General features: G+C 38.3%; 25 non-coding genes across 25 annotated transcripts; all 25 read right to left on the bottom strand.

Moving 5' to 3' along the window:
• Nucleotides 1-358: 358 nt before the first annotated feature.
• On the bottom strand, nt 359-431 carry trnat-cgu (transfer RNA threonine (anticodon CGU)). The gene has a single exon. It is a non-coding gene; the product is annotated as a tRNA-Thr (tRNA).
• A 396-nt stretch (nt 432-827) lies between these two features.
• Nucleotides 828-900, bottom strand: trnam-cau (transfer RNA methionine (anticodon CAU)). The gene has a single exon. It is a non-coding gene; the product is annotated as a tRNA-Met (tRNA).
• A 1286-nt stretch (nt 901-2186) lies between these two features.
• Nucleotides 2187-2259, bottom strand: trnat-cgu (transfer RNA threonine (anticodon CGU)). The gene has a single exon. It is a non-coding gene; the product is annotated as a tRNA-Thr (tRNA).
• A 396-nt stretch (nt 2260-2655) lies between these two features.
• On the bottom strand, nt 2656-2728 carry trnam-cau (transfer RNA methionine (anticodon CAU)). Its single transcript has one exon. It is a non-coding gene; the product is annotated as a tRNA-Met (tRNA).
• A 272-nt stretch (nt 2729-3000) lies between these two features.
• On the bottom strand, nt 3001-3073 carry trnam-cau (transfer RNA methionine (anticodon CAU)). Its single transcript has one exon. It is a non-coding gene; the product is annotated as a tRNA-Met (tRNA).
• Nucleotides 3074-4019: 946 nt separating this feature from the next.
• Nucleotides 4020-4092, bottom strand: trnat-cgu (transfer RNA threonine (anticodon CGU)). The gene has a single exon. It is a non-coding gene; the product is annotated as a tRNA-Thr (tRNA).
• A 272-nt stretch (nt 4093-4364) lies between these two features.
• trnam-cau (transfer RNA methionine (anticodon CAU)) lies at nt 4365-4437 on the bottom strand. The gene has a single exon. It is a non-coding gene; the product is annotated as a tRNA-Met (tRNA).
• A 735-nt stretch (nt 4438-5172) lies between these two features.
• On the bottom strand, nt 5173-5245 carry trnam-cau (transfer RNA methionine (anticodon CAU)). The gene has a single exon. It is a non-coding gene; the product is annotated as a tRNA-Met (tRNA).
• Nucleotides 5246-6531: 1286 nt separating this feature from the next.
• trnat-cgu (transfer RNA threonine (anticodon CGU)) lies at nt 6532-6604 on the bottom strand. Its single transcript has one exon. It is a non-coding gene; the product is annotated as a tRNA-Thr (tRNA).
• A 272-nt stretch (nt 6605-6876) lies between these two features.
• On the bottom strand, nt 6877-6949 carry trnam-cau (transfer RNA methionine (anticodon CAU)). Its single transcript has one exon. It is a non-coding gene; the product is annotated as a tRNA-Met (tRNA).
• A 1079-nt stretch (nt 6950-8028) lies between these two features.
• Nucleotides 8029-8101, bottom strand: trnam-cau (transfer RNA methionine (anticodon CAU)). The gene has a single exon. It is a non-coding gene; the product is annotated as a tRNA-Met (tRNA).
• A 735-nt stretch (nt 8102-8836) lies between these two features.
• trnam-cau (transfer RNA methionine (anticodon CAU)) lies at nt 8837-8909 on the bottom strand. Its single transcript has one exon. It is a non-coding gene; the product is annotated as a tRNA-Met (tRNA).
• Nucleotides 8910-10195: 1286 nt separating this feature from the next.
• On the bottom strand, nt 10196-10268 carry trnat-cgu (transfer RNA threonine (anticodon CGU)). Its single transcript has one exon. It is a non-coding gene; the product is annotated as a tRNA-Thr (tRNA).
• A 272-nt stretch (nt 10269-10540) lies between these two features.
• On the bottom strand, nt 10541-10613 carry trnam-cau (transfer RNA methionine (anticodon CAU)). The gene has a single exon. It is a non-coding gene; the product is annotated as a tRNA-Met (tRNA).
• Nucleotides 10614-11347: 734 nt separating this feature from the next.
• trnam-cau (transfer RNA methionine (anticodon CAU)) lies at nt 11348-11420 on the bottom strand. The gene has a single exon. It is a non-coding gene; the product is annotated as a tRNA-Met (tRNA).
• Nucleotides 11421-11692: 272 nt separating this feature from the next.
• On the bottom strand, nt 11693-11765 carry trnam-cau (transfer RNA methionine (anticodon CAU)). The gene has a single exon. It is a non-coding gene; the product is annotated as a tRNA-Met (tRNA).
• A 945-nt stretch (nt 11766-12710) lies between these two features.
• On the bottom strand, nt 12711-12783 carry trnat-cgu (transfer RNA threonine (anticodon CGU)). Its single transcript has one exon. It is a non-coding gene; the product is annotated as a tRNA-Thr (tRNA).
• A 396-nt stretch (nt 12784-13179) lies between these two features.
• trnam-cau (transfer RNA methionine (anticodon CAU)) lies at nt 13180-13252 on the bottom strand. The gene has a single exon. It is a non-coding gene; the product is annotated as a tRNA-Met (tRNA).
• A 272-nt stretch (nt 13253-13524) lies between these two features.
• On the bottom strand, nt 13525-13597 carry trnam-cau (transfer RNA methionine (anticodon CAU)). Its single transcript has one exon. It is a non-coding gene; the product is annotated as a tRNA-Met (tRNA).
• A 1994-nt stretch (nt 13598-15591) lies between these two features.
• On the bottom strand, nt 15592-15664 carry trnat-cgu (transfer RNA threonine (anticodon CGU)). The gene has a single exon. It is a non-coding gene; the product is annotated as a tRNA-Thr (tRNA).
• Nucleotides 15665-16406: 742 nt separating this feature from the next.
• On the bottom strand, nt 16407-16479 carry trnam-cau (transfer RNA methionine (anticodon CAU)). Its single transcript has one exon. It is a non-coding gene; the product is annotated as a tRNA-Met (tRNA).
• A 1995-nt stretch (nt 16480-18474) lies between these two features.
• On the bottom strand, nt 18475-18547 carry trnat-cgu (transfer RNA threonine (anticodon CGU)). The gene has a single exon. It is a non-coding gene; the product is annotated as a tRNA-Thr (tRNA).
• A 741-nt stretch (nt 18548-19288) lies between these two features.
• Nucleotides 19289-19361, bottom strand: trnam-cau (transfer RNA methionine (anticodon CAU)). Its single transcript has one exon. It is a non-coding gene; the product is annotated as a tRNA-Met (tRNA).
• Nucleotides 19362-19967: 606 nt separating this feature from the next.
• trnat-cgu (transfer RNA threonine (anticodon CGU)) lies at nt 19968-20040 on the bottom strand. The gene has a single exon. It is a non-coding gene; the product is annotated as a tRNA-Thr (tRNA).
• Nucleotides 20041-20312: 272 nt separating this feature from the next.
• trnam-cau (transfer RNA methionine (anticodon CAU)) lies at nt 20313-20385 on the bottom strand. Its single transcript has one exon. It is a non-coding gene; the product is annotated as a tRNA-Met (tRNA).
• Nucleotides 20386-20644: the final 259 nt, after the last annotated feature.

The following is a 20644-nucleotide window of genomic DNA, read 5'->3' as shown; positions in this document are numbered from 1 at the left end:
TGTCTTTTTATAAGCTTTGCTACCCCGTGTGAGGATCGAACTCACGACCTTCAGATTATGAGACTGACGCGCTGCCTGCTGCGCCAACGAGGCACATTTAAACGTTAAGTGTAAAGAAAAAATATCGATAACGACCTTCAGATTTTGACAGTAACGTTGTAAGCACCGTGCCAAAATGTATGGTCTGAAAGTCCACATCACCTGAGAAAAAAACAATGATTTCATTCTAAAGTAAAAAATATAGATATCGACCTTAAGATGTGGTATCCACTGTGACAAAAGTATGTATTGTCTGAAAGTCCAAAACCACTGAGAATTTATTTTCACCATCAGACAACAGTCTTTTTATAAGCTTTGCTGGCCCGTGTGAGAATCGAACTCACGACCTTCAAATTACGAGACTGACGCGCTGCCTGCTGCACCAACGAGGCACATTAAATCGTTAAGTGTAAGAAAAAATATCGATACCGACCTTCAGATTTTGACACTGACGTTGTAAGCACCGTGCCAAAATGTATGGTCTGAAAGTCCACAACACCTGAGAAAAAAACTATGATTTCATTCGAAAGTAAGAAATATAGATATCGACCTTAAGATGTGGTATCCACCGAAACAAAAGTATGTATTGTCTGAAAGTCCACAACACCTAAGAAACAAACAATGATTTCATTCTAAAGTAAAAAATATAGATATGGATACCGACCTTCAGATTTTGACAGTGACGTTGTAAGCACCGTGACAAAAGTATGTATCGTCTGAACGTCCAATTCCACTGAGAATTAATTTTCACTTCATCTTCAGAAAACAGTGTTTTTTAAAAGCTTTGCTGCCCCGTGTGAGGATCGAACTCACGACCTTCAGATTATGAGACTGACGCGCTACCTACTGCGCTAACGAGGCACACCTAATCAACAAATCGAAAGAAAAATTATCAATACCGACCTTCACTTTTTGACAGTGACGTTGTAAGCACCGTGCCAAAATGTATGGTCTGAAAAACCACAACACCTGAGAAAAAAACAATGATTTCATTCTAAAGTAAAACAATTTGATATCGACCTTAAGATGTGGTTTCCACCGTGACAAAAGTATGTATTGTCTGAATGTCCAAAACCACTGACAATTAATTTTCACCTTCAGACAACACTGTCTTTTTATAAGGTTTGCTGCCTCGTGTGAGGATCGAACTCACAACCTTCAGCTTATGAGACTGGCGCGCTACCTACCTCGCTAACGAAGCACATTTAATCAACAAATCGAAAGAAAAATTATCAATACCGACCTTCACTTTTTGACAGTGACGTTGTAAGCACCGTGCCAAAATGTATGGTCTGAAAAACCACAACACCTGAGAAAAAAACAATGATTTCATTCTAAAGTAAAACAATTTGATATCGACCTTAAGATGTGGTTTCCACCGTGACAAAAGTATGTATTGTCTGAATGTCCAAAACCACTGACAATTAATTTTCACCTTCAGACAACACTGTCTTTTTATAAGGTTTGCTGCCTCGTGTGAGGATCGAACTCACAACCTTCAGCTTATGAGACTGGCGCGCTACCTACCTCGCTAACGAAGTACATTTAATCAACAAATCGAAAGAAAAAATTTGCGATACCGACCTTCACTTTTTGACAGTGACGTTGTAAGCACCGTGCCAAAATGTATGGTCTGAAAGTCCACAATACCTGAGAAAAAAACAATGATTTCATTCTAAAGTAAAAAATATAGATATCAACCTTAAGATGTGGTTTCCACCGTGACAAAAGTATGTATTGTCTGAAAGTCCAAAACCACTGAGAATTAATTTTCACCTTCAGACAACACAGTCTTTTTATAAGCTTTGCTACCCCGTGTGAGGATCGAACTCACGACCTTCAGATTATGAGACTGACGCGCTGCCTGCTGCGCCAACGAGGCACATTTAAACGTTAAGTGTAAAGAAAAAATATCGATAACGACCTTCAGATTTTGACAGTAACGTTGTAAGCACCGTGCCAAAATGTATGGTCTGAAAGTCCACATCACCTGAGAAAAAAACAATGATTTCATTCTAAAGTAAAAAATATAGATATCGACCTTAAGATGTGGTATCCACTGTGACAAAAGTATGTATTGTCTGAAAGTCCAAAACCACTGAGAATTTATTTTCACCATCAGACAACAGTCTTTTTATAAGCTTTGCTGGCCCGTGTGAGAATCGAACTCACGACCTTCAAATTACGAGACTGACGCGCTGCCTGCTGCACCAACGAGGCACATTAAATCGTTAAGTGTAAGAAAAAATATCGATACCGACCTTCAGATTTTGACACTGACGTTGTAAGCACCGTGCCAAAATGTATGGTCTGAAAGTCCACAACACCTGAGAAAAAAACTATGATTTCATTCGAAAGTAAGAAATATAGATATCGACCTTAAGATGTGGTATCCACCGAAACAAAAGTATGTATTGTCTGAAAGTCCACAACACCTAAGAAACAAACAATGATTTCATTCTAAAGTAAAAAATATAGATATGGATACCGACCTTCAGATTTTGACAGTGACGTTGTAAGCACCGTGACAAAAGTATGTATCGTCTGAACGTCCAATTCCACTGAGAATTAATTTTCACTTCATCTTCAGAAAACAGTGTTTTTTAAAAGCTTTGCTGCCCCGTGTGAGGATCGAACTCACGACCTTCAGATTATGAGACTGACGCGCTGCCTGCTGCGCCAACGAGGCACTTTTAAACATTAAGCGTAAAGAAAAAATATCGATAACGACTTTCACTTTTTGACAGTGACGTTGTAAGCACCGTGCCAAAATGTATGGTCTGAAAAACCACAACACCTGAGAAAAAAACAATGATTTCATTCTAAAGTAAAAAATATAGATATCGACCTTAAGATGTGGTATCCACTGTGACAAAAGTATATATTGTCTGGAAGTCCAAAACCACTGAGAATTAATTTTCACTTCATCTTCAGACAACACTTTCTTATTAAAAGCTTTGCTGCCCCGTGTGAGGATCGAACTCACGACCTTCAGATTATGAGACTGACGCGCTACCTACTGCGCTAACGAGGCACACCTAATCAACAAATCGAAAGAAAAATTATCAATACCGACCTTCACTTTTTGACAGTGACGTTGTAAGCACCGTGCCAAAATGTATGGTCTGAAAAACCACAACACCTGAGAAAAAAACAATGATTTCATTCTAAAGTAAAACAATTTGATATCGACCTTAAGATGTGGTTTCCACCGTGACAAAAGTATGTATTGTCTGAATGTCCAAAACCACTGACAATTAATTTTCACCTTCAGACAACACTGTCTTTTTATAAGGTTTGCTGCCTCGTGTGAGGATCGAACTCACAACCTTCAGCTTATGAGACTGGCGCGCTACCTACCTCGCTAACGAAGCACATTTAATCAACAAATCGAAAGAAAAATTATCAATACCGACCTTCACTTTTTGACAGTGACGTTGTAAGCACCGTGCCAAAATGTATGGTCTGAAAAACCACAACACCTGAGAAAAAAACAATGATTTCATTCTAAAGTAAAACAATTTGATATCGACCTTAAGATGTGGTTTCCACCGTGACAAAAGTATGTATTGTCTGAATGTCCAAAACCACTGACAATTAATTTTCACCTTCAGACAACACTGTCTTTTTATAAGGTTTGCTGCCTCGTGTGAGGATCGAACTCACAACCTTCAGCTTATGAGACTGGCGCGCTACCTACCTCGCTAACGAAGCACATTTAATCAACAAATCGAAAGAAAAAATTAGCGATACCGACCTTCACTTTTTGACAGTGACGTTGTAAGCACCGTGCCAAAATGTATGGTCTGAAAGTCCACAATACCTGAGAAAAAAACTATGATTTCATTCTAAAGTAAAAAATATAGATATATACCTTAAGATGTGGTATCCACCGTGACAAAAGTATGTATTGTCTGAAAGTCCATAACCACTGAGAATTTATTTTCACCATCAGACAACAGTCTTTTTATAAGCTTTGCTGCCCCGTGTGAGAATCGAACTCACGACCTTCAAATTACGAGACTGACGCGCTGCCTGCTGCACCAACGAGGCACATTTAAACATTAAGAGTAATGAAAAAATATTGATAACGACCTTCAGATTTTGACAGAGACGTTGTAAGCACCGTGCCAAAATGTATGGTCTGAAAGTCCACATCACCTGAGAAAAAAACAATGATTTCATTCTAAAGTAAAAAATATAGATATCAACCTTAAGATGTGGTATCCACTGTGACAAAAGTATGTATTGTCTGAAAGTCCAAAACAACTGAGAATTAATTTTCACTTCATCTTCGGACAACACTGTCTTTTTAAAAGCTTTGCTGCCCCGTGTGAGGATCGAACTCACGACCTTCAGATTATGAGACTGACGCGCTACCTACTGCGCTAACGAAGCACATTTAATCAACAAATCGAAAGAAAAAAATATCGATAACGACCTTCACTTTTTGACAGTGACGTTGTAAGCGCCGTGCCAAAATGTATGGTCTGAAAAACCACAACACCTGAGAAAAAAATATGATTTCATTCTAAAGTAAAACAATTTGATATCGACCTTAAGATGTGGTTTCCACCGTGACAAAAGTATGTATTGTCTGAAAGTCCAAAACCACTGAGAATTAATTTTCACCATCAGACAACAGTCTTTTTATAAGCTTTGCTGCCCCGTGTGAGGATCGAACTCACGATCTTCAGATTATGAGACTGACGCGCTGCCTGCTGCACCAACGAGGAACATTAAATCGTTAAGTGTAAGAAAAAATATCGATACCGACCTTCAGATTTTGACAGTGACGTTGTAAGCACCGTGCCAAAATATATGGTCTGAAAGTCCACAACACCTAAGAAAAAAACAATGATTTCATTCTAAAGTAAGAAATATAGATATCGACCTTAAGATGTGGTATCCACCGAAACAAAAGTATGTATTGTCTGAAAGTCCACAACACCTAAGAAACAAACAATGATTTCATTCTAAAGTAAAAAATATAGATATGGATACCGACCTTCAGATTTTGACAGTGACGTTGTAAGCACCGTGACAAAAGTATGTATCGTCTGAACGTCCAATTCCACTGAGAATTAATTTTCACTTCATCTTCAGACAACACTTTCTTATTAAAAGCTTTGCTGCCCCGTGTGAGGATCGAACTCACGACCTTCAGATTATGAGACTGACGCGCTACCTACTGCGCTAACGAGGCACACCTAATCAACAAATCGAAAGAAAAATTATCAATACCGACCTTCACTTTTTGACAGTGACGTTGTAAGCACCGTGCCAAAATGTATGGTCTGAAAAACCACAACACCTGAGAAAAAAACAATGATTTCATTCTAAAGTAAAACAATTTGATATCGACCTTAAGATGTGGTTTCCACCGTGACAAAAGTATGTATTGTCTGAATGTCCAAAACCACTGACAATTAATTTTCAACTTCAGACAACACTGTCTTTTTATAAGGTTTGCTGCCTCGTGTGAGGATCGAACTCACAACCTTCAGCTTATGAGACTGGCGCGCTACCTACCTCGCTAACGAAGCACATTTAATCAACAAATCGAAAGAAAAATTATCAATACCGACCTTCACTTTTTGACAGTGACGTTGTAAGCACCGTGCCAAAATGTATGGTCTGAAAAACCACAACACCTGAGAAAAAAACAATGATTTCATTCTAAAGTAAAACAATTTGATATCGACCTTAAGATGTGGTTTCCACCGTGACAAAAGTATGTATTGTCTGAATGTCCAAAACCACTGACAATTAATTTTCACCTTCAGACAACACTGTCTTTTTATAAGGTTTGCTGCCTCGTGTGAGGATCGAACTCACAACCTTCAGCTTATGAGACTGGCGCGCTACCTACCTCGCTAACGAAGCACATTTAATCAACAAATCGAAAGAAAAATTATCAATACCGACCTTCACTTTTTGACAGTGACGTTGTAAGCACCGTGCCAAAATGTATGGTCTGAAAAACCACAACACCTGAGAAAAAAACAATGATTTCATTCTAAAGTAAAACAATTTGATATCGACCTTAAGATGTGGTTTCCACCGTGACAAAAGTATGTATTGTCTGAATGTCCAAAACCACTGACAATTAATTTTCACCTTCAGACAACACTGTCTTTTTATAAGGTTTGCTGCCTCGTGTGAGGATCGAACTCACAACCTTCAGCTTATGAGACTGGCGCGCTACCTACCTCGCTAACGAAGCACATTTAATCAACAAATCGAAAGAAAAAATTAGCGATACCGACCTTCACTTTTTGACAGTGACGTTGTAAGCACCGTGCCAAAATGTATGGTCTGAAAGTCCACAATACCTGAGAAAAAAACTATGATTTCATTCTAAAGTAAAAAATATAGATATATACCTTAAGATGTGGTATCCACCGTGACAAAAGTATGTATTGTCTGAAAGTCCAAAACCACTGAGAATTTATTTTCACCATCAGACAACAGTCTTTTTATAAGCTTTGCTGCCCCGTGTGAGAATCGAACTCACGACCTTCAAATTACGAGACTGACGCGCTGCCTGCTGCACCAACGAGGCACATTTAAACATTAAGAGTAATGAAAAAATATTGATAACGACCTTCAGATTTTGACAGAGACGTTGTAAGCACCGTGCCAAAATGTATGGTCTGAAAGTCCACATCACCTGAGAAAAAAACAATGATTTCATTCTAAAGTAAAAAATATAGATATCAACCTTAAGATGTGGTATCCACTGTGACAAAAGTATGTATTGTCTGAAAGTCCAAAACAACTGAGAATTAATTTTCACTTCATCTTCGGACAACACTGTCTTTTTAAAAGCTTTGCTGCCCCGTGTGAGGATCGAACTCACGACCTTCAGATTATGAGACTGACGCGCTACCTACTGCGCTAACGAAGCACATTTAATCAACAAATCGAAAGAAAAAAATATCGATAACGACCTTCACTTTTTGACAGTGACGTTGTAAGCGCCGTGCCAAAATGTATGGTCTGAAAAACCACAACACCTGAGAAAAAAATATGATTTCATTCTAAAGTAAAACAATTTGATATCGACCTTAAGATGTGGTTTCCACCGTGACAAAAGTATGTATTGTCTGAAAGTCCAAAACCACTGAGAATTAATTTTCACCATCAGACAACAGTCTTTTTATAAGCTTTGCTGCCCCGTGTGAGGATCGAACTCACGATCTTCAGATTATGAGACTGACGCGCTGCCTGCTGTACCAACGAGGAACATTAAATCGTTAAGTGTAAGAAAAAATATCGATACCGACCTTCAGATTTTGACAGTGACGTTGTAAGCACCGTGCCAAAATATATGGTCTGAAAGTCCACAACACCTAAGAAAAAAACAATGATTTCATTCTAAAGTAAGAAATATAGATATCGACCTTAAGATGTGGTATCCACCGAAACAAAAGTATGTATTGTCTGAAAGTCCACAACACCTAAGAAACAAACAATGATTTCATTCTAAAGTAAAAAATATAGATATGGATACCGACCTTCAGATTTTGACAGTGACGTTGTAAGCACCGTGACAAAAGTATGTATCGTCTGAACGTCCAATTCCACTGAGAATTAATTTTCACTTCATCTTCAGAAAACAGTGTTTTTTAAAAGCTTTGCTGCCCCGTGTGAGGATGGAACTCACGACCTTCAGATTATGAGACTGACGCGCTGCCTGCTGCGCCAACGAGGCACTTTTAAACATTAAGCGTAAAGAAAAAATATCGATAACGACTTTCACTTTTTGACAGTGACGTTGTAAGCACTGTGCCAAAATGTATGGTCTGAAAAACCACAACACCTGAGAAAAAAACAATGATTTCATTCTAAAGTAAAAAATATAGATATCGACCTTAAGATGTGGTATCCACTGTGACAAAAGTATATATTGTCTGGAAGTCCAAAACCACTGAGAATTAATTTTCACTTCATCTTCAGACAACACTTTCTTATTAAAAGCTTTGCTGCCCCGTGTGAGGATCGAACTCACGACCTTCAGATTATGAGACTGACGCGCTACCTACTGCGCTAACGAGGCACACCTAATCAACAAATCGAAAGAAAAATTATCAATACCGACCTTCACTTTTTGACAGTGACGTTGTAAGCACCGTGCCAAAATGTATGGTCTGAAAAACCACAACACCTGAGAAAAAAACAATGATTTCATTCTAAAGTAAAACAATTTGATATCGACCTTAAGATGTGGTTTCCACCGTGACAAAAGTATGTATTGTCTGAAAGTCCAAAACCACTGAGAATTAATTTTCACCATCAGACAACAGTCTTTTTATAAGCTTTGCTGCCCCGTGTGAGGATCGAACTCACGATCTTCAGATTATGAGACTGACGCGCTGCCTGCTGCACCAACGAGGAACATTAAATCGTTAAGTGTAAGAAAAAATATCGATACCGACCTTCAGATTTTGACAGTGACGTTGTAAGCACCGTGCCAAAATATATGGTCTGAAAGTCCACAACACCTAAGAAAAAAACAATGATTTCATTCTAAAGTAAGAAATATAGATATCGACCTTAAGATGTGGTATCCACCGAAACAAAAGTATGTATTGTCTGAAAGTCCACAACACCTAAGAAACAAACAATGATTTCATTCTAAAGTAAAAAATATAGATATGGATACCGACCTTCAGATTTTGACAGTGACGTTGTAAGCACCGTGACAAAAGTATGTATCGTCTGAACGTCCAATTCCACTGAGAATTAATTTTCACTTCATCTTCAGACAACACTTTCTTATTAAAAGCTTTGCTGCCCCGTGTGAGGATCGAACTCACGACCTTCAGATTATGAGACTGACGCGCTACCTACTGCGCTAACGAGGCACACCTAATCAACAAATCGAAAGAAAAATTATCAATACCGACCTTCACTTTTTGACAGTGACGTTGTAAGCACCGTGCCAAAATGTATGGTCTGAAAAACCACAACACCTGAGAAAAAAACAATGATTTCATTCTAAAGTAAAACAATTTGATATCGACCTTAAGATGTGGTTTCCACCGTGACAAAAGTATGTATTGTCTGAATGTCCAAAACCACTGACAATTAATTTTCACCTTCAGACAACACCGTCTTTTTATAAGGTTTGCTGCCTCGTGTGAGGATCGAACTCACAACCTTCAGCTTATGAGACTGGCGCGCTACCTACCTCGCTAACGAAGCACATTTAATCAACAAATCGAAAGAAAAATTATCAATACCGACCTTCACTTTTTGACAGTGACGTTGTAAGCACCGTGCCAAAATGTATGGTCTGAAAAACCACAACACCTGAGAAAAAAACAATGATTTCATTCTAAAGTAAAACAATTTGATATCGACCTTAAGATGTGGTTTCCACCGTGACAAAAGTATGTATTGTCTGAATGTCCAAAACCACTGACAATTAATTTTCACCTTCAGACAACACTGTCTTTTTATAAGGTTTGCTGCCTCGTGTGAGGATCGAACTCACAACCTTCAGCTTATGAGACTGGCGCGCTACCTACCTCGCTAACGAAGCACATTTAATCAACAAATCGAAAGAAAAATTATCAATACCGACCTTCACTTTTTGACAGTGACGTTGTAAGCACCGTGCCAAAATGTATGGTCTGAAAAACCACAACACCTGAGAAAAAAACAATGATTTCATTCTAAAGTAAAACAATTTGATATCGACCTTAAGATGTGGTTTCCACCGTGACAAAAGTATGTATTGTCTGAATGTCCAAAACCACTGACAATTAATTTTCACCTTCAGACAACACTGTCTTTTTATAAGGTTTGCTGCCTCGTGTGAGGATCGAACTCACAACCTTCAGCTTATGAGACTGGCGCGCTACCTACCTCGCTAACGAAGCACATTTAATCAACAAATCGAAAGAAAAAATTAGCGATACCGACCTTCACTTTTTGACAGTGACGTTGTAAGCACCGTGCCAAAATGTATGGTCTGAAAGTCCACAATACCTGAGAAAAAAACTATGATTTCATTCTAAAGTAAAAAATATAGATATATACCTTAAGATGTGGTATCCACCGTGACAAAAGTATGTATTGTCTGAAAGTCCAAAACCACTGAGAATTTATTTTCACCATCAGACAACAGTCTTTTTATAAGCTTTGCTGCCCCGTGTGAGAATCGAACTCACGACCTTCAAATTACGAGACTGACGCGCTGCCTGCTGCACCAACGAGGCACATTTAAACATTAAGAGTAATGAAAAAATATTGATAACGACCTTCAGATTTTGACAGAGACGTTGTAAGCACCGTGCCAAAATGTATGGTCTGAAAGTCCACATCACCTGAGAAAAAAACAATGATTTCATTCTAAAGTAAAAAATATAGATATCAACCTTAAGATGTGGTATCCACTGTGACAAAAGTATGTATTGTCTGAAAGTCCAAAACAACTGAGAATTAATTTTCACTTCATCTTCGGACAACACTGTCTTTTTAAAAGCTTTGCTGCCCCGTGTGAGGATCGAACTCACGACCTTCAGATTATGAGACTGACGCGCTACCTACTGCGCTAACGAAGCACATTTAATCAACAAATCGAAAGAAAAAAATATCGATAACGACCTTCACTTTTTGACAGTGACGTTGTAAGCGCCGTGCCAAAATGTATGGTCTGAAAAACCACAACACCTGAGAAAAAAATATGATTTCATTCTAAAGTAAAACAATTTGATATCGACCTTAAGATGTGGTTTCCACCGTGACAAAAGTATGTATTGTCTGAAAGTCCAAAACCACTGAGAATTAATTTTCACCATCAGACAACAGTCTTTTTATAAGCTTTGCTGCCCCGTGTGAGGATCGAACTCACGATCTTCAGATTATGAGACTGACGCGCTGCCTGCTGTACCAACGAGGAACATTAAATCGTTAAGTGTAAGAAAAAATATCGATACCGACCTTCAGATTTTGACAGTGACGTTGTAAGCACCGTGCCAAAATATATGGTCTGAAAGTCCACAACACCTAAGAAAAAAACAATGATTTCATTCTAAAGTAAGAAATATAGATATCGACCTTAAGATGTGGTATCCACCGAAACAAAAGTATGTATTGTCTGAAAGTCCACAACACCTAAGAAACAAACAATGATTTCATTCTAAAGTAAAAAATATAGATATGGATACCGACCTTCAGATTTTGACAGTGACGTTGTAAGCACCGTGACAAAAGTATGTATCGTCTGAACGTCCAATTCCACTGAGAATTAATTTTCACTTCATCTTCAGAAAACAGTGTTTTTTAAAAGCTTTGCTGCCCCGTGTGAGGATCGAACTCACGACCTTCAGATTATGAGACTGACGCGCTGCCTGCTGCGCCAACGAGGCACTTTTAAACATTAAGCGTAAAGAAAAAATATCGATAACGACTTTCACTTTTTGACAGTGACGTTGTAAGCACCGTGCCAAAATGTATGGTCTGAAAAACCACAACACCTGAGAAAAAAACAATGATTTCATTCTAAAGTAAAAAATATAGATATCGACCTTAAGATGTGGTATCCACTGTGACAAAAGTATATATTGTCTGGAAGTCCAAAACCACTGAGAATTAATTTTCACTTCATCTTCAGACAACACTTTCTTATTAAAAGCTTTGCTGCCCCGTGTGAGGATCGAACTCACGACCTTCAGATTATGAGACTGACGCGCTACCTACTGCACTAACGAGGCACACCTAATCAACAAATCGAAAGAAAAATTATCAATACCGACCTTCACTTTTTGACAGTGACGTTGTAAGCACCGTGCCAAAATGTATGGTCTGAAAAACCACAACACCTGAGAAAAAAACAATGATTTCATTCTAAAGTAAAACAATTTGATATCGACCTTAAGATGTGGTTTCCACCGTGACAAAAGTATGTATTGTCTGAATGTCCAAAACCACTGACAATTAATTTTCACCTTCAGACAACACTGTCTTTTTATAAGGTTTGCTGCCTCGTGTGAGGATCGAACTCACAACCTTCAGCTTATGAGACTGGCGCGCTACCTACCTCGCTAACGAAGCACATTTAATCAACAAATCGAAAGAAAAATTATCAATACCGACCTTCACTTTTTGACAGTGACGTTGTAAGCACCGTGCCAAAATGTATGGTCTGAAAAACCACAACACCTGAGAAAAAAACAATGATTTCATTCTAAAGTAAAACAATTTGATATCGACCTTAAGATGTGGTTTCCACCGTGACAAAAGTATGTATTGTCTGAAAGTCCAAAACCACTGAGAATTAATTTTCACCTTCAGACAACACTGTCTTTTTATAAGCTTTGCTACCCCGTGTGAGGATCGAACTCACGACCTTCAGATTATGAGACTGACGCGCTGCCTGCTGCGCCAACGAGGAACATTTAAACGTAAAGTGTAAAGAAAAAATATCGATAACGACCTTCAGATTTTGACAGTAACGTTGTAAGCACCGTGCCAAAATGTATGGTCTGAAAGTCCACATCACCTGAGAAAAAAACAATGATTTCATTCTAAAGTAAAAAATATAGATATCGACCTTAAGATGTGGTATCCACTGTGACAAAAGTATGTATTGTCTGAAAGTCCAAAACCACTGAGAATTTATTTTCACCATCAGACAACAGTCTTTTTATAAGCTTTGCTGCCCCGTGTGAGAATCGAACTCACGACCTTCAAATTACGAGACTGACGCGCTGCCTGCTGCACCAACGAGGCACATTAAATCGTTAAGTGTAAGAAAAAATATCGATACCGACCTTCAGATTTTGACACTGACGTTGTAAGCACCGTGCCAAAATGTATGGTCTGAAAGTCCACAACACCTGAGAAAAAAACTATGATTTCATTCGAAAGTAAGAAATATAGATATCGACCTTAAGATGTGGTATCCACCGAAACAAAAGTATGTATTGTCTGAAAGTCCACAACACCTAAGAAACAAACAATGATTTCATTCTAAAGTAAAAAATATAGATATGGATACCGACCTTCAGATTTTGACAGTGACGTTGTAAGCACCGTGACAAAAGTATGTATCGTCTGAACGTCCAATTCCACTGAGAATTAATTTTCACTTCATCTTCAGAAAACAGTGTTTTTTAAAAGCTTTGCTGCCCCGTGTGAGGATCGAACTCACGACCTTCAGATTATGAGACTGACGCGCTGCCTGCTGCGCCAACGAGGCACTTTTAAACATTAAGCGTAAAGAAAAAATATCGATAACGACTTTCACTTTTTGACAGTGACGTTGTAAGCACCGTGCCAAAATGTATGGTCTGAAAAACCACAACACCTGAGAAAAAAACAATGATTTCATTCTAAAGTAAAAAATATAGATATCGACCTTAAGATGTGGTATCCACTGTGACAAAAGTATATATTGTCTGGAAGTCCAAAACCACTGAGAATTAATTTTCACTTCATCTTCAGACAACACTTTCTTATTAAAAGCTTTGCTGCCCTGTGTGAGGATCGAACTCACGACCTTCAGATTATGAGACTGACGCGCTACCTACTGCGCTAACGAGGCACATCTAATCAACAAATCGAAAGAAAAAATTATCAATACCGACCTTCACTTTTTGACAGTGACGTTGTAAGCACCGTGCCAAAATGTATGGTCTGAAAAACCACAACACCTGAGAAAAAAACAATGATTTCATTCTAAAGTAAAACAATTTGATATCGACCTTAAGATGTGGTTTCCACCGTGACAAAAGTATGTATTGTCTGAAAGTCCAAAACCACTGAGAATTAATTTTCACCTTCAGACAACACTGTCTTTTTATAAGGTTTGCTGCCCCGTGTGAGGATCGAACTCACAACCTTCAGCTTATGAGACTGACGCGCTACCTACTTCGCTAACGAAGCACATTTAATCAACAAATCGAAAGAAAAAATTTGCGATACCGACCTTCACTTTTTGACAGTGACGTTGTACGCACCGTGCCAAAATGTATGGTCTGAAAGTCCACAATACCTGAGAAAAAAACTATGATTTCATTCTAAAGTAAAAAATATAGATATCGACCTTAATATGTGGTATCCACCGTGACAAAAGTATGTATTGTCTGAAAGTCCAAAACATCTGAGAATTAATTTTCACTTCATCTTCAGAGAACACTTTCTTTTAAAATCTTTGCTGCCCCATGTGAGGATCGAACACGCGAGCTTCAGATCACGAGACTGACGCGCTACCTACTGCGCTAACGAAGCACATTTAATAAACAAATCGAAAGAAATAAATATCGATACCGACCTTCACTTTTTGACAGTGACGTTGTAAGCACCGTGCCAAAATGTATGGTCTGAAAAACCACAACACCTGAGAAAAAAACAATGATTTCATTCTAAAGTAAAACAATTTGATATCGACCTTAAGATGTGGTTTCCACCGTGACAAAAGTATGTATTGTGTGAAAGTCCAAAACCACTGAGAATTAATTTTCACATTCAGACAACACTCTCTTTTTATAAGCTTTGCTGCCCCGTGTGAGGATCGAAAACATGACCTTCAGATTATGAGACTGACGCGGTGCCTGCTGCGCCAACGAGGCACTTTTAATAATTAAGCGTAAAGAAAAAATATCGATAACGACCTTCAGATTTTGACAGTGACGTTGTAAGCACCGTGTCAAAATGTATGGTCTGAAAGTCCACATCACATGAGAAAAAAACAATGATTTCATTCTAAAGGATAAAATATAGATATGGATACCGACCTTCAGATTTTGACAGTGACGTTGTAAGCATCGTGACAAAAGTATGTATCGTCTGAACGTCCAATACCACTGAGAATTAATTTTCACTTCATCTTCAGAAAACACTGTTTTTTAAAAGCTTTGCTGCCCCGTGTGAGGATCGAACTCACTACCTTCAGATTATGAGACTGACGCGCTGCCTGCTGCGCCAACGAGGCACTTTTAAACATTAAGCGTAAAGAAAAAATATCGATAACGACCTTCACTTTTTGACAGTGACGTTGTAAGCACCGTGCCAAAATGTATGGTCTGAAAAACCACAACACCTGAGAAAAAAACAATGATTTCATTCTAAAGTAAAACAATTTGATATCGACCTTAAGATGTGGTTTCCACCGTGACAAAAGTATGTATTGTCTGAAAATCCAAAACCACTGAGAATTAATTTTCACCTTCAGACAACACTGTCTTTTTATAAGCTTTGCTACCCCGTGTGAGGATCGAACTCACGACCTTCAGATTATGAGACTGACGCGCTGCCTGCTGCGCCAACGAGGCACATTTAAACATTAAGTGTAAAGAAAAAATATCGATAACGACCTTCAGATTTTGACAGTAACGTTGTAAGCACCGTGCCAAAATGTATGGTCTGAAAGTCCACATCACCTGAGAAAAAAACAATGATTTCATTCTAAAGTAAAAAATATAGATATCGACCTTAAGATGTGGTATCCACTGTGACAAAAGTATGTATTGTCTGAAAGTCCAAAACCACTGAGAATTTATTTTCACCATCAGACAACAGTCTTTTTATAAGCTTTGCTGCCCTGTGTGAGAATCGAACTCACGACCTTCAAATTACGAGACTGACGCGCTGCCTGCTGCACCAACGAGGCACATTAAATCGTTATGTGTAAGAAAAAATATCGATACCGACCTTCAGATTTTGACACTGACGTTGTAAGCACCGTGCCAAAATGTATGGTCTGAAAGTCCACAACACCTGAGAAAAAAACTATGATTTCATTCGAAAGTAAGAAATATAGATATCGACCTTAAGATGTGGTATCCACCGAAACAAAAGTATGTATTGTCTGAAAGTCCACAACACCTAAGAAACAAACAATGATTTCATTCTAAAGTAAAAAATATAGATATGGATACCGACCTTCAGATTTTGACAGTGACGTTGTAAGCACCGTGACAAAAGTATGTATCGTCTGAACGTCCAATTCCACTGAGAATTAATTTTCACTTCATCTTCAGAAAACAGTGTTTTTTAAAAGGCTTTGCTGCCCCGTGTGAGGATCGAAGTCACGACCTTCAGATTATGAGACTGACGCGCTGCCTGCTGCGCCAACGAGGCACTTTTAAACATTAAGCGTAAAGAAAAAATATCGATAACGACTTTCACTTTTTGACAGTGACGTTGTAAGCACCGTGCCAAAATGTATGGTCTGAAAAACCACAACACCTGAGAAAAAAACAATGATTTCATTCTAAAGTAAAAAATATAGATATCGACCTTAAGATGTGGTATCCACTGTGACAAAAGTATATATTGTCTGGAAGTCCAAAACCACTGAGAATTAATTTTCACTTCATCTTCAGACAACACTTTCTTATTAAAAGCTTTGCTGCCCCGTGTGAGGATCGAACTCACGACCTTCAGATTATGAGACTGACGCGCTACCTACTGCGCTAACGAGGCACACCTAATCAACAAATCGAAAGAAAAATTATCAATACCGACCTTCACTTTTTGACAGTGACGTTGTAAGCACCGTGCCAAAATGTATGGTCTGAAAAACCACAACACCTGAGAAAAAAACAATGATTTCATTCTAAAGTAAAACAATTTGATATCGACCTTAAGATGTGGTTTCCACCGTGACAAAAGTATGTATTGTCTGAAAGTCCAAAACCACTGAGAATTCATTTTCACCTTCAGACAACACTGTCTTTTTATAAGGTTTGCTGCCCCGTGTGAGGATCGAACTCACAACCTTCAGCTTATGAGACTGACGCGCTACCTACTTCGCTAACGAAGCACATTTAATCAACAAATCGAAAGAAAAAATTAGCGATACCGACCTTCACTTTTTGACAGTGACGTTGTACGCACCGTGCCAAAATGTATGGTCTGAAAGTCCACAATACCTGAGAAAAAAACTATGATTTCATTCTAAAGTAAAAAATATAGATATCGACCTTAAGATGTGGTATCCACCGTGACAAAAGTATGTATTGTCTGAAAGTCCAAAACATCTGAGAATTAATTTTCACTTCATCTTCAGAGAACACTTTCTTTTTAAATCTTTGCTGCCCCATGTGAGGATCGAACACGCGAGCTTCAGATCATGAGACTGACGCGCTACCTACTGCGCTAACGAAGCACATTTAATAAACAAATCGAAAGAAAAAAATATCGATACCGACCTTCACTTTTTGACAGTGACGTTGTAAGCACCGTGCCAAAATGTATGGTCTGAAAAACCACAACACCTGAGAAAAAAACAATGATTTCATTCTAAAGTAAAACAATTTGATATCGACCTTAAGATGTGGTTTCCACCGTGACAAAAGTATGTATTGTGTGAAAGTCCAAAACCACTGAGAATTAATTTTCACATTCAGACAACACTCTCTTTTTATAAGCTTTGCTGCCCCGTGTGAGGATCGAAAACATGACCTTCAGATTATGAGACTGACGCGGTGCCTGCTGCGCCAACGAGGCACTTTTAATAATTAAGCGTAAAGAAAAAATATCGATAACGACCTTCAGATTTTGACAGTGACGTTGTAAGCACCGTGTCAAAATGTATGGTCTGAAAGTCCACATCACATGAGAAAAAAACAATGATTTCATTCTAAAGGATAAAATATAGATATGGATACCGACCTTCAGATTTTGACAGTGACGTTGTAAGCATCGTGACAAAAGTATGTATCGTCTGAACGTCCAATACCACTGAGAATTAATTTTCACTTCATCTTCAGAAAACACTGTTTTTTTTAAAAGCTTTGCTGCCCCGTGTGAGGATCGAACTCACTACCTTCAGATTATGAGACTGACGCGCTGCCTGCTGCGCCAACGAGGCACTTTTAAACATTAAGCGTAAAGAAAAAATATCGATAACGACCTTCACTTTTTGACAGTGACGTTGTAAGCACCGTGCCAAAATGTATGGTCTGAAAAACCACAACACCTGAGAAAAAAACAATGATTTCATTCTAAAGTAAAACAATTTGATATCGACCTTAAGATGTGGTTTCCACCGTGACAAAAGTATGTATTGTCTGAAAGTCCAAAACCACTGAGAATTAATTTTCACCTTCAGACAACACTGTCTTTTTATAAGCTTTGCTACCCCGTGTGAGGATCGAAATCACGACCTTCAGATTATGAGACTGACGCGCTGCCTGCTGCGCCAACGAGGCACATTTAAACGTTAAGTGTAAAGAAAAAATATCGATAACGACCTTCAGATTTTGACAGTAACGTTGTAAGCACCGTGCCAAAATGTATGGTCTGAAAGTCCACATCACCTGAGAAAAAAACAATGATTTCATTCTAAAGTAAAAAATATAGATATCGACCTTAAGATGTGGTATCCACTGTGACAAAAGTATGTATTGTCTGAAAGTCCAAAACCACTGAGAATTTATTTTCACCATCAGACAACAGTCTTTTAATAAGCTTTGCTGCCCCGTGTGAGAATCGAACTCACGACCTTCAAATTACGAGACTGACGCGCTGCCTGCTGCACCAACGAGGCACATTAAATCGTTAAGTGTAAGAAAAAATATCGATACCGACCTTCAAATTTTGACACTGACGTTGTAAGCACCGTGCCAAAATGTATGGTCTGAAAGTCCACAACACCTGAGAAAAAAACTATGATTTCATTCGAAAGTAAGAAATATAGATATCGACCTTAAGATGTGGTATCCACTGAAACAAAAGTATGTATTGTCTGAAAGTCCACAACACCTAAGAAACAAACAATGATTTCATTCTAAAGTAAAAAATATAGATACGGATACCGACCTTCAGATTTTGACAGTGACGTTGTAAGCACCGTGACAAAAGTATGTATCGTCTGAACGTCCAATTCCACTGAGAATTAATTTTCACTTCATCTTCAGAAAACAGTGTTTTTTAAAAGCTTTGCTGCCCCGTGTGAGGATCGAACTCACGACCTTCAGATTATGAAAAGGACGCGCTGCCTGCTGCGCCAACGAGGCACTTTTAAACATTAAGCGTAAAGAAAAAATATCGATAACGACTTTCACTTTTTGACAGTGACTTTGTAAGCACCGTGCCAAAATGTATGGTCTGAAAAACCACAACACCTGAGAAAAAAACAATGATTTCATTCTAAAGTAAAAAATATAGATATCGACCTTAAGATGTGGTATCCACTGTGACAAAAGTATATATTGTCTGGAAGTCCAAAACCACTGAGAATTAATTTTCACTTCATCTTCAGACAACACTTTCTTATTAAAAGCTTTGCTGCCCCGTGTGAGGATCGAACTCACGACCTTCAGATTATGAGCCTGACGCGCTACCTACTGCGCTAACGAGGCACACCTAATCAACAAATCGAAAGAAAAATTATCAATACCGACCTTCACTTTTTGACAGTGACGTTGTAAGCACCGTGCCAAAATGTATGGTCTGAAAAACCACAACACCTGAGAAAAAAACAATGATTTCATTCTAAAGTAAAACAATTTGATATCGACCTTAAGATGTGGTTTCCACCGTGACAAAAGTATGTATTGTCTGAATGTCCAAAACCACTGACAATTAATTTTCACCTTCAGACAACACTGTCTTTTTATAAGGTTTGCTGCCTCGTGTGAGGATCGAACTCACAACCTTCAGCTTATGAGACTGGCGCGCTACCTACCTCGCTAACGAAGCACATTTAATCAACAAATCGAAAGAAAAAATTAGCGATACCGACCTTCACTTTTTGACAGTGACGTTGTAAGCACCGTGCCAAAATGTATGGTCTGAAAGTCCACAATACCTGAGAAAAAAACTATGATTTCATTCTAAAGTAAAAAATATAGATATATACCTTAAGATGTGGTATCCACCGTGACAAAAGTATGTATTGTCTGAAAGTCCAAAACCACTGAGAATTTATTTTCACCATCAGACAACAGTCTTTTTATAAGCTTTGCTGCCCCGTGTGAGAATCGAACTCACGACCTTCAAATTACGAGACTGACGCGCTGCCTGCTGCACCAACGAGGCACATTTAAACATTAAGAGTAATGAAAAAATATTGATAACGACCTTCAGATTTTGACAGAGACGTTGTAAGCACCGTGCCAAAATGTATGGTCTGAAAGTCCACATCACCTGAGAAAAAAACAATGATTTCATTCTAAAGTAAAAAATATAGATATCAACCTTAAGATGTGGTATCCACTGTGACAAAAGTATGTATTGTCTGAAAGTCCAAAACAACTGAGAATTAATTTTCACTTCATCTTCGGACAACACTGTCTTTTTAAAAGCTTTGCTGCCCCGTGTGAGGATCGAACTCACGACCTTCAGATTATGAGACTGACGCGCTACCTACTGCGCTAACGAAGCACATTTAATCAACAAATCGAAAGAAAAAAATATCGATAACGACCTTCACTTTTTGACAGTGACGTTGTAAGCGCCGTGCCAAAATGTATGGTCTGAAAAACCACAACACCTGAGAAAAAAATATGATTTCATTCTAAAGTAAAACAATTTGATATCGACCTTAAGATGTGGTTTCCACCGTGACAAAAGTATGTATTGTCTGAAAGTCCAAAACCACTGAGAATTAATTTTCACCATCAGACAACAGTCTTTTTATAAG

The sequence above is a fragment of the Salmo salar genome, chromosome 02, assembly GCF_965601325.2.
Source record: "Salmo salar chromosome 02, fSalSal1, whole genome shotgun sequence".
NCBI classification, from domain to species: Eukaryota; Metazoa; Chordata; class Actinopteri; order Salmoniformes; family Salmonidae; genus Salmo; species Salmo salar.
The sequence above is the reverse complement of the archived record's forward strand: the minus strand, read 5'-3'. Positions and strand labels throughout refer to the sequence as shown.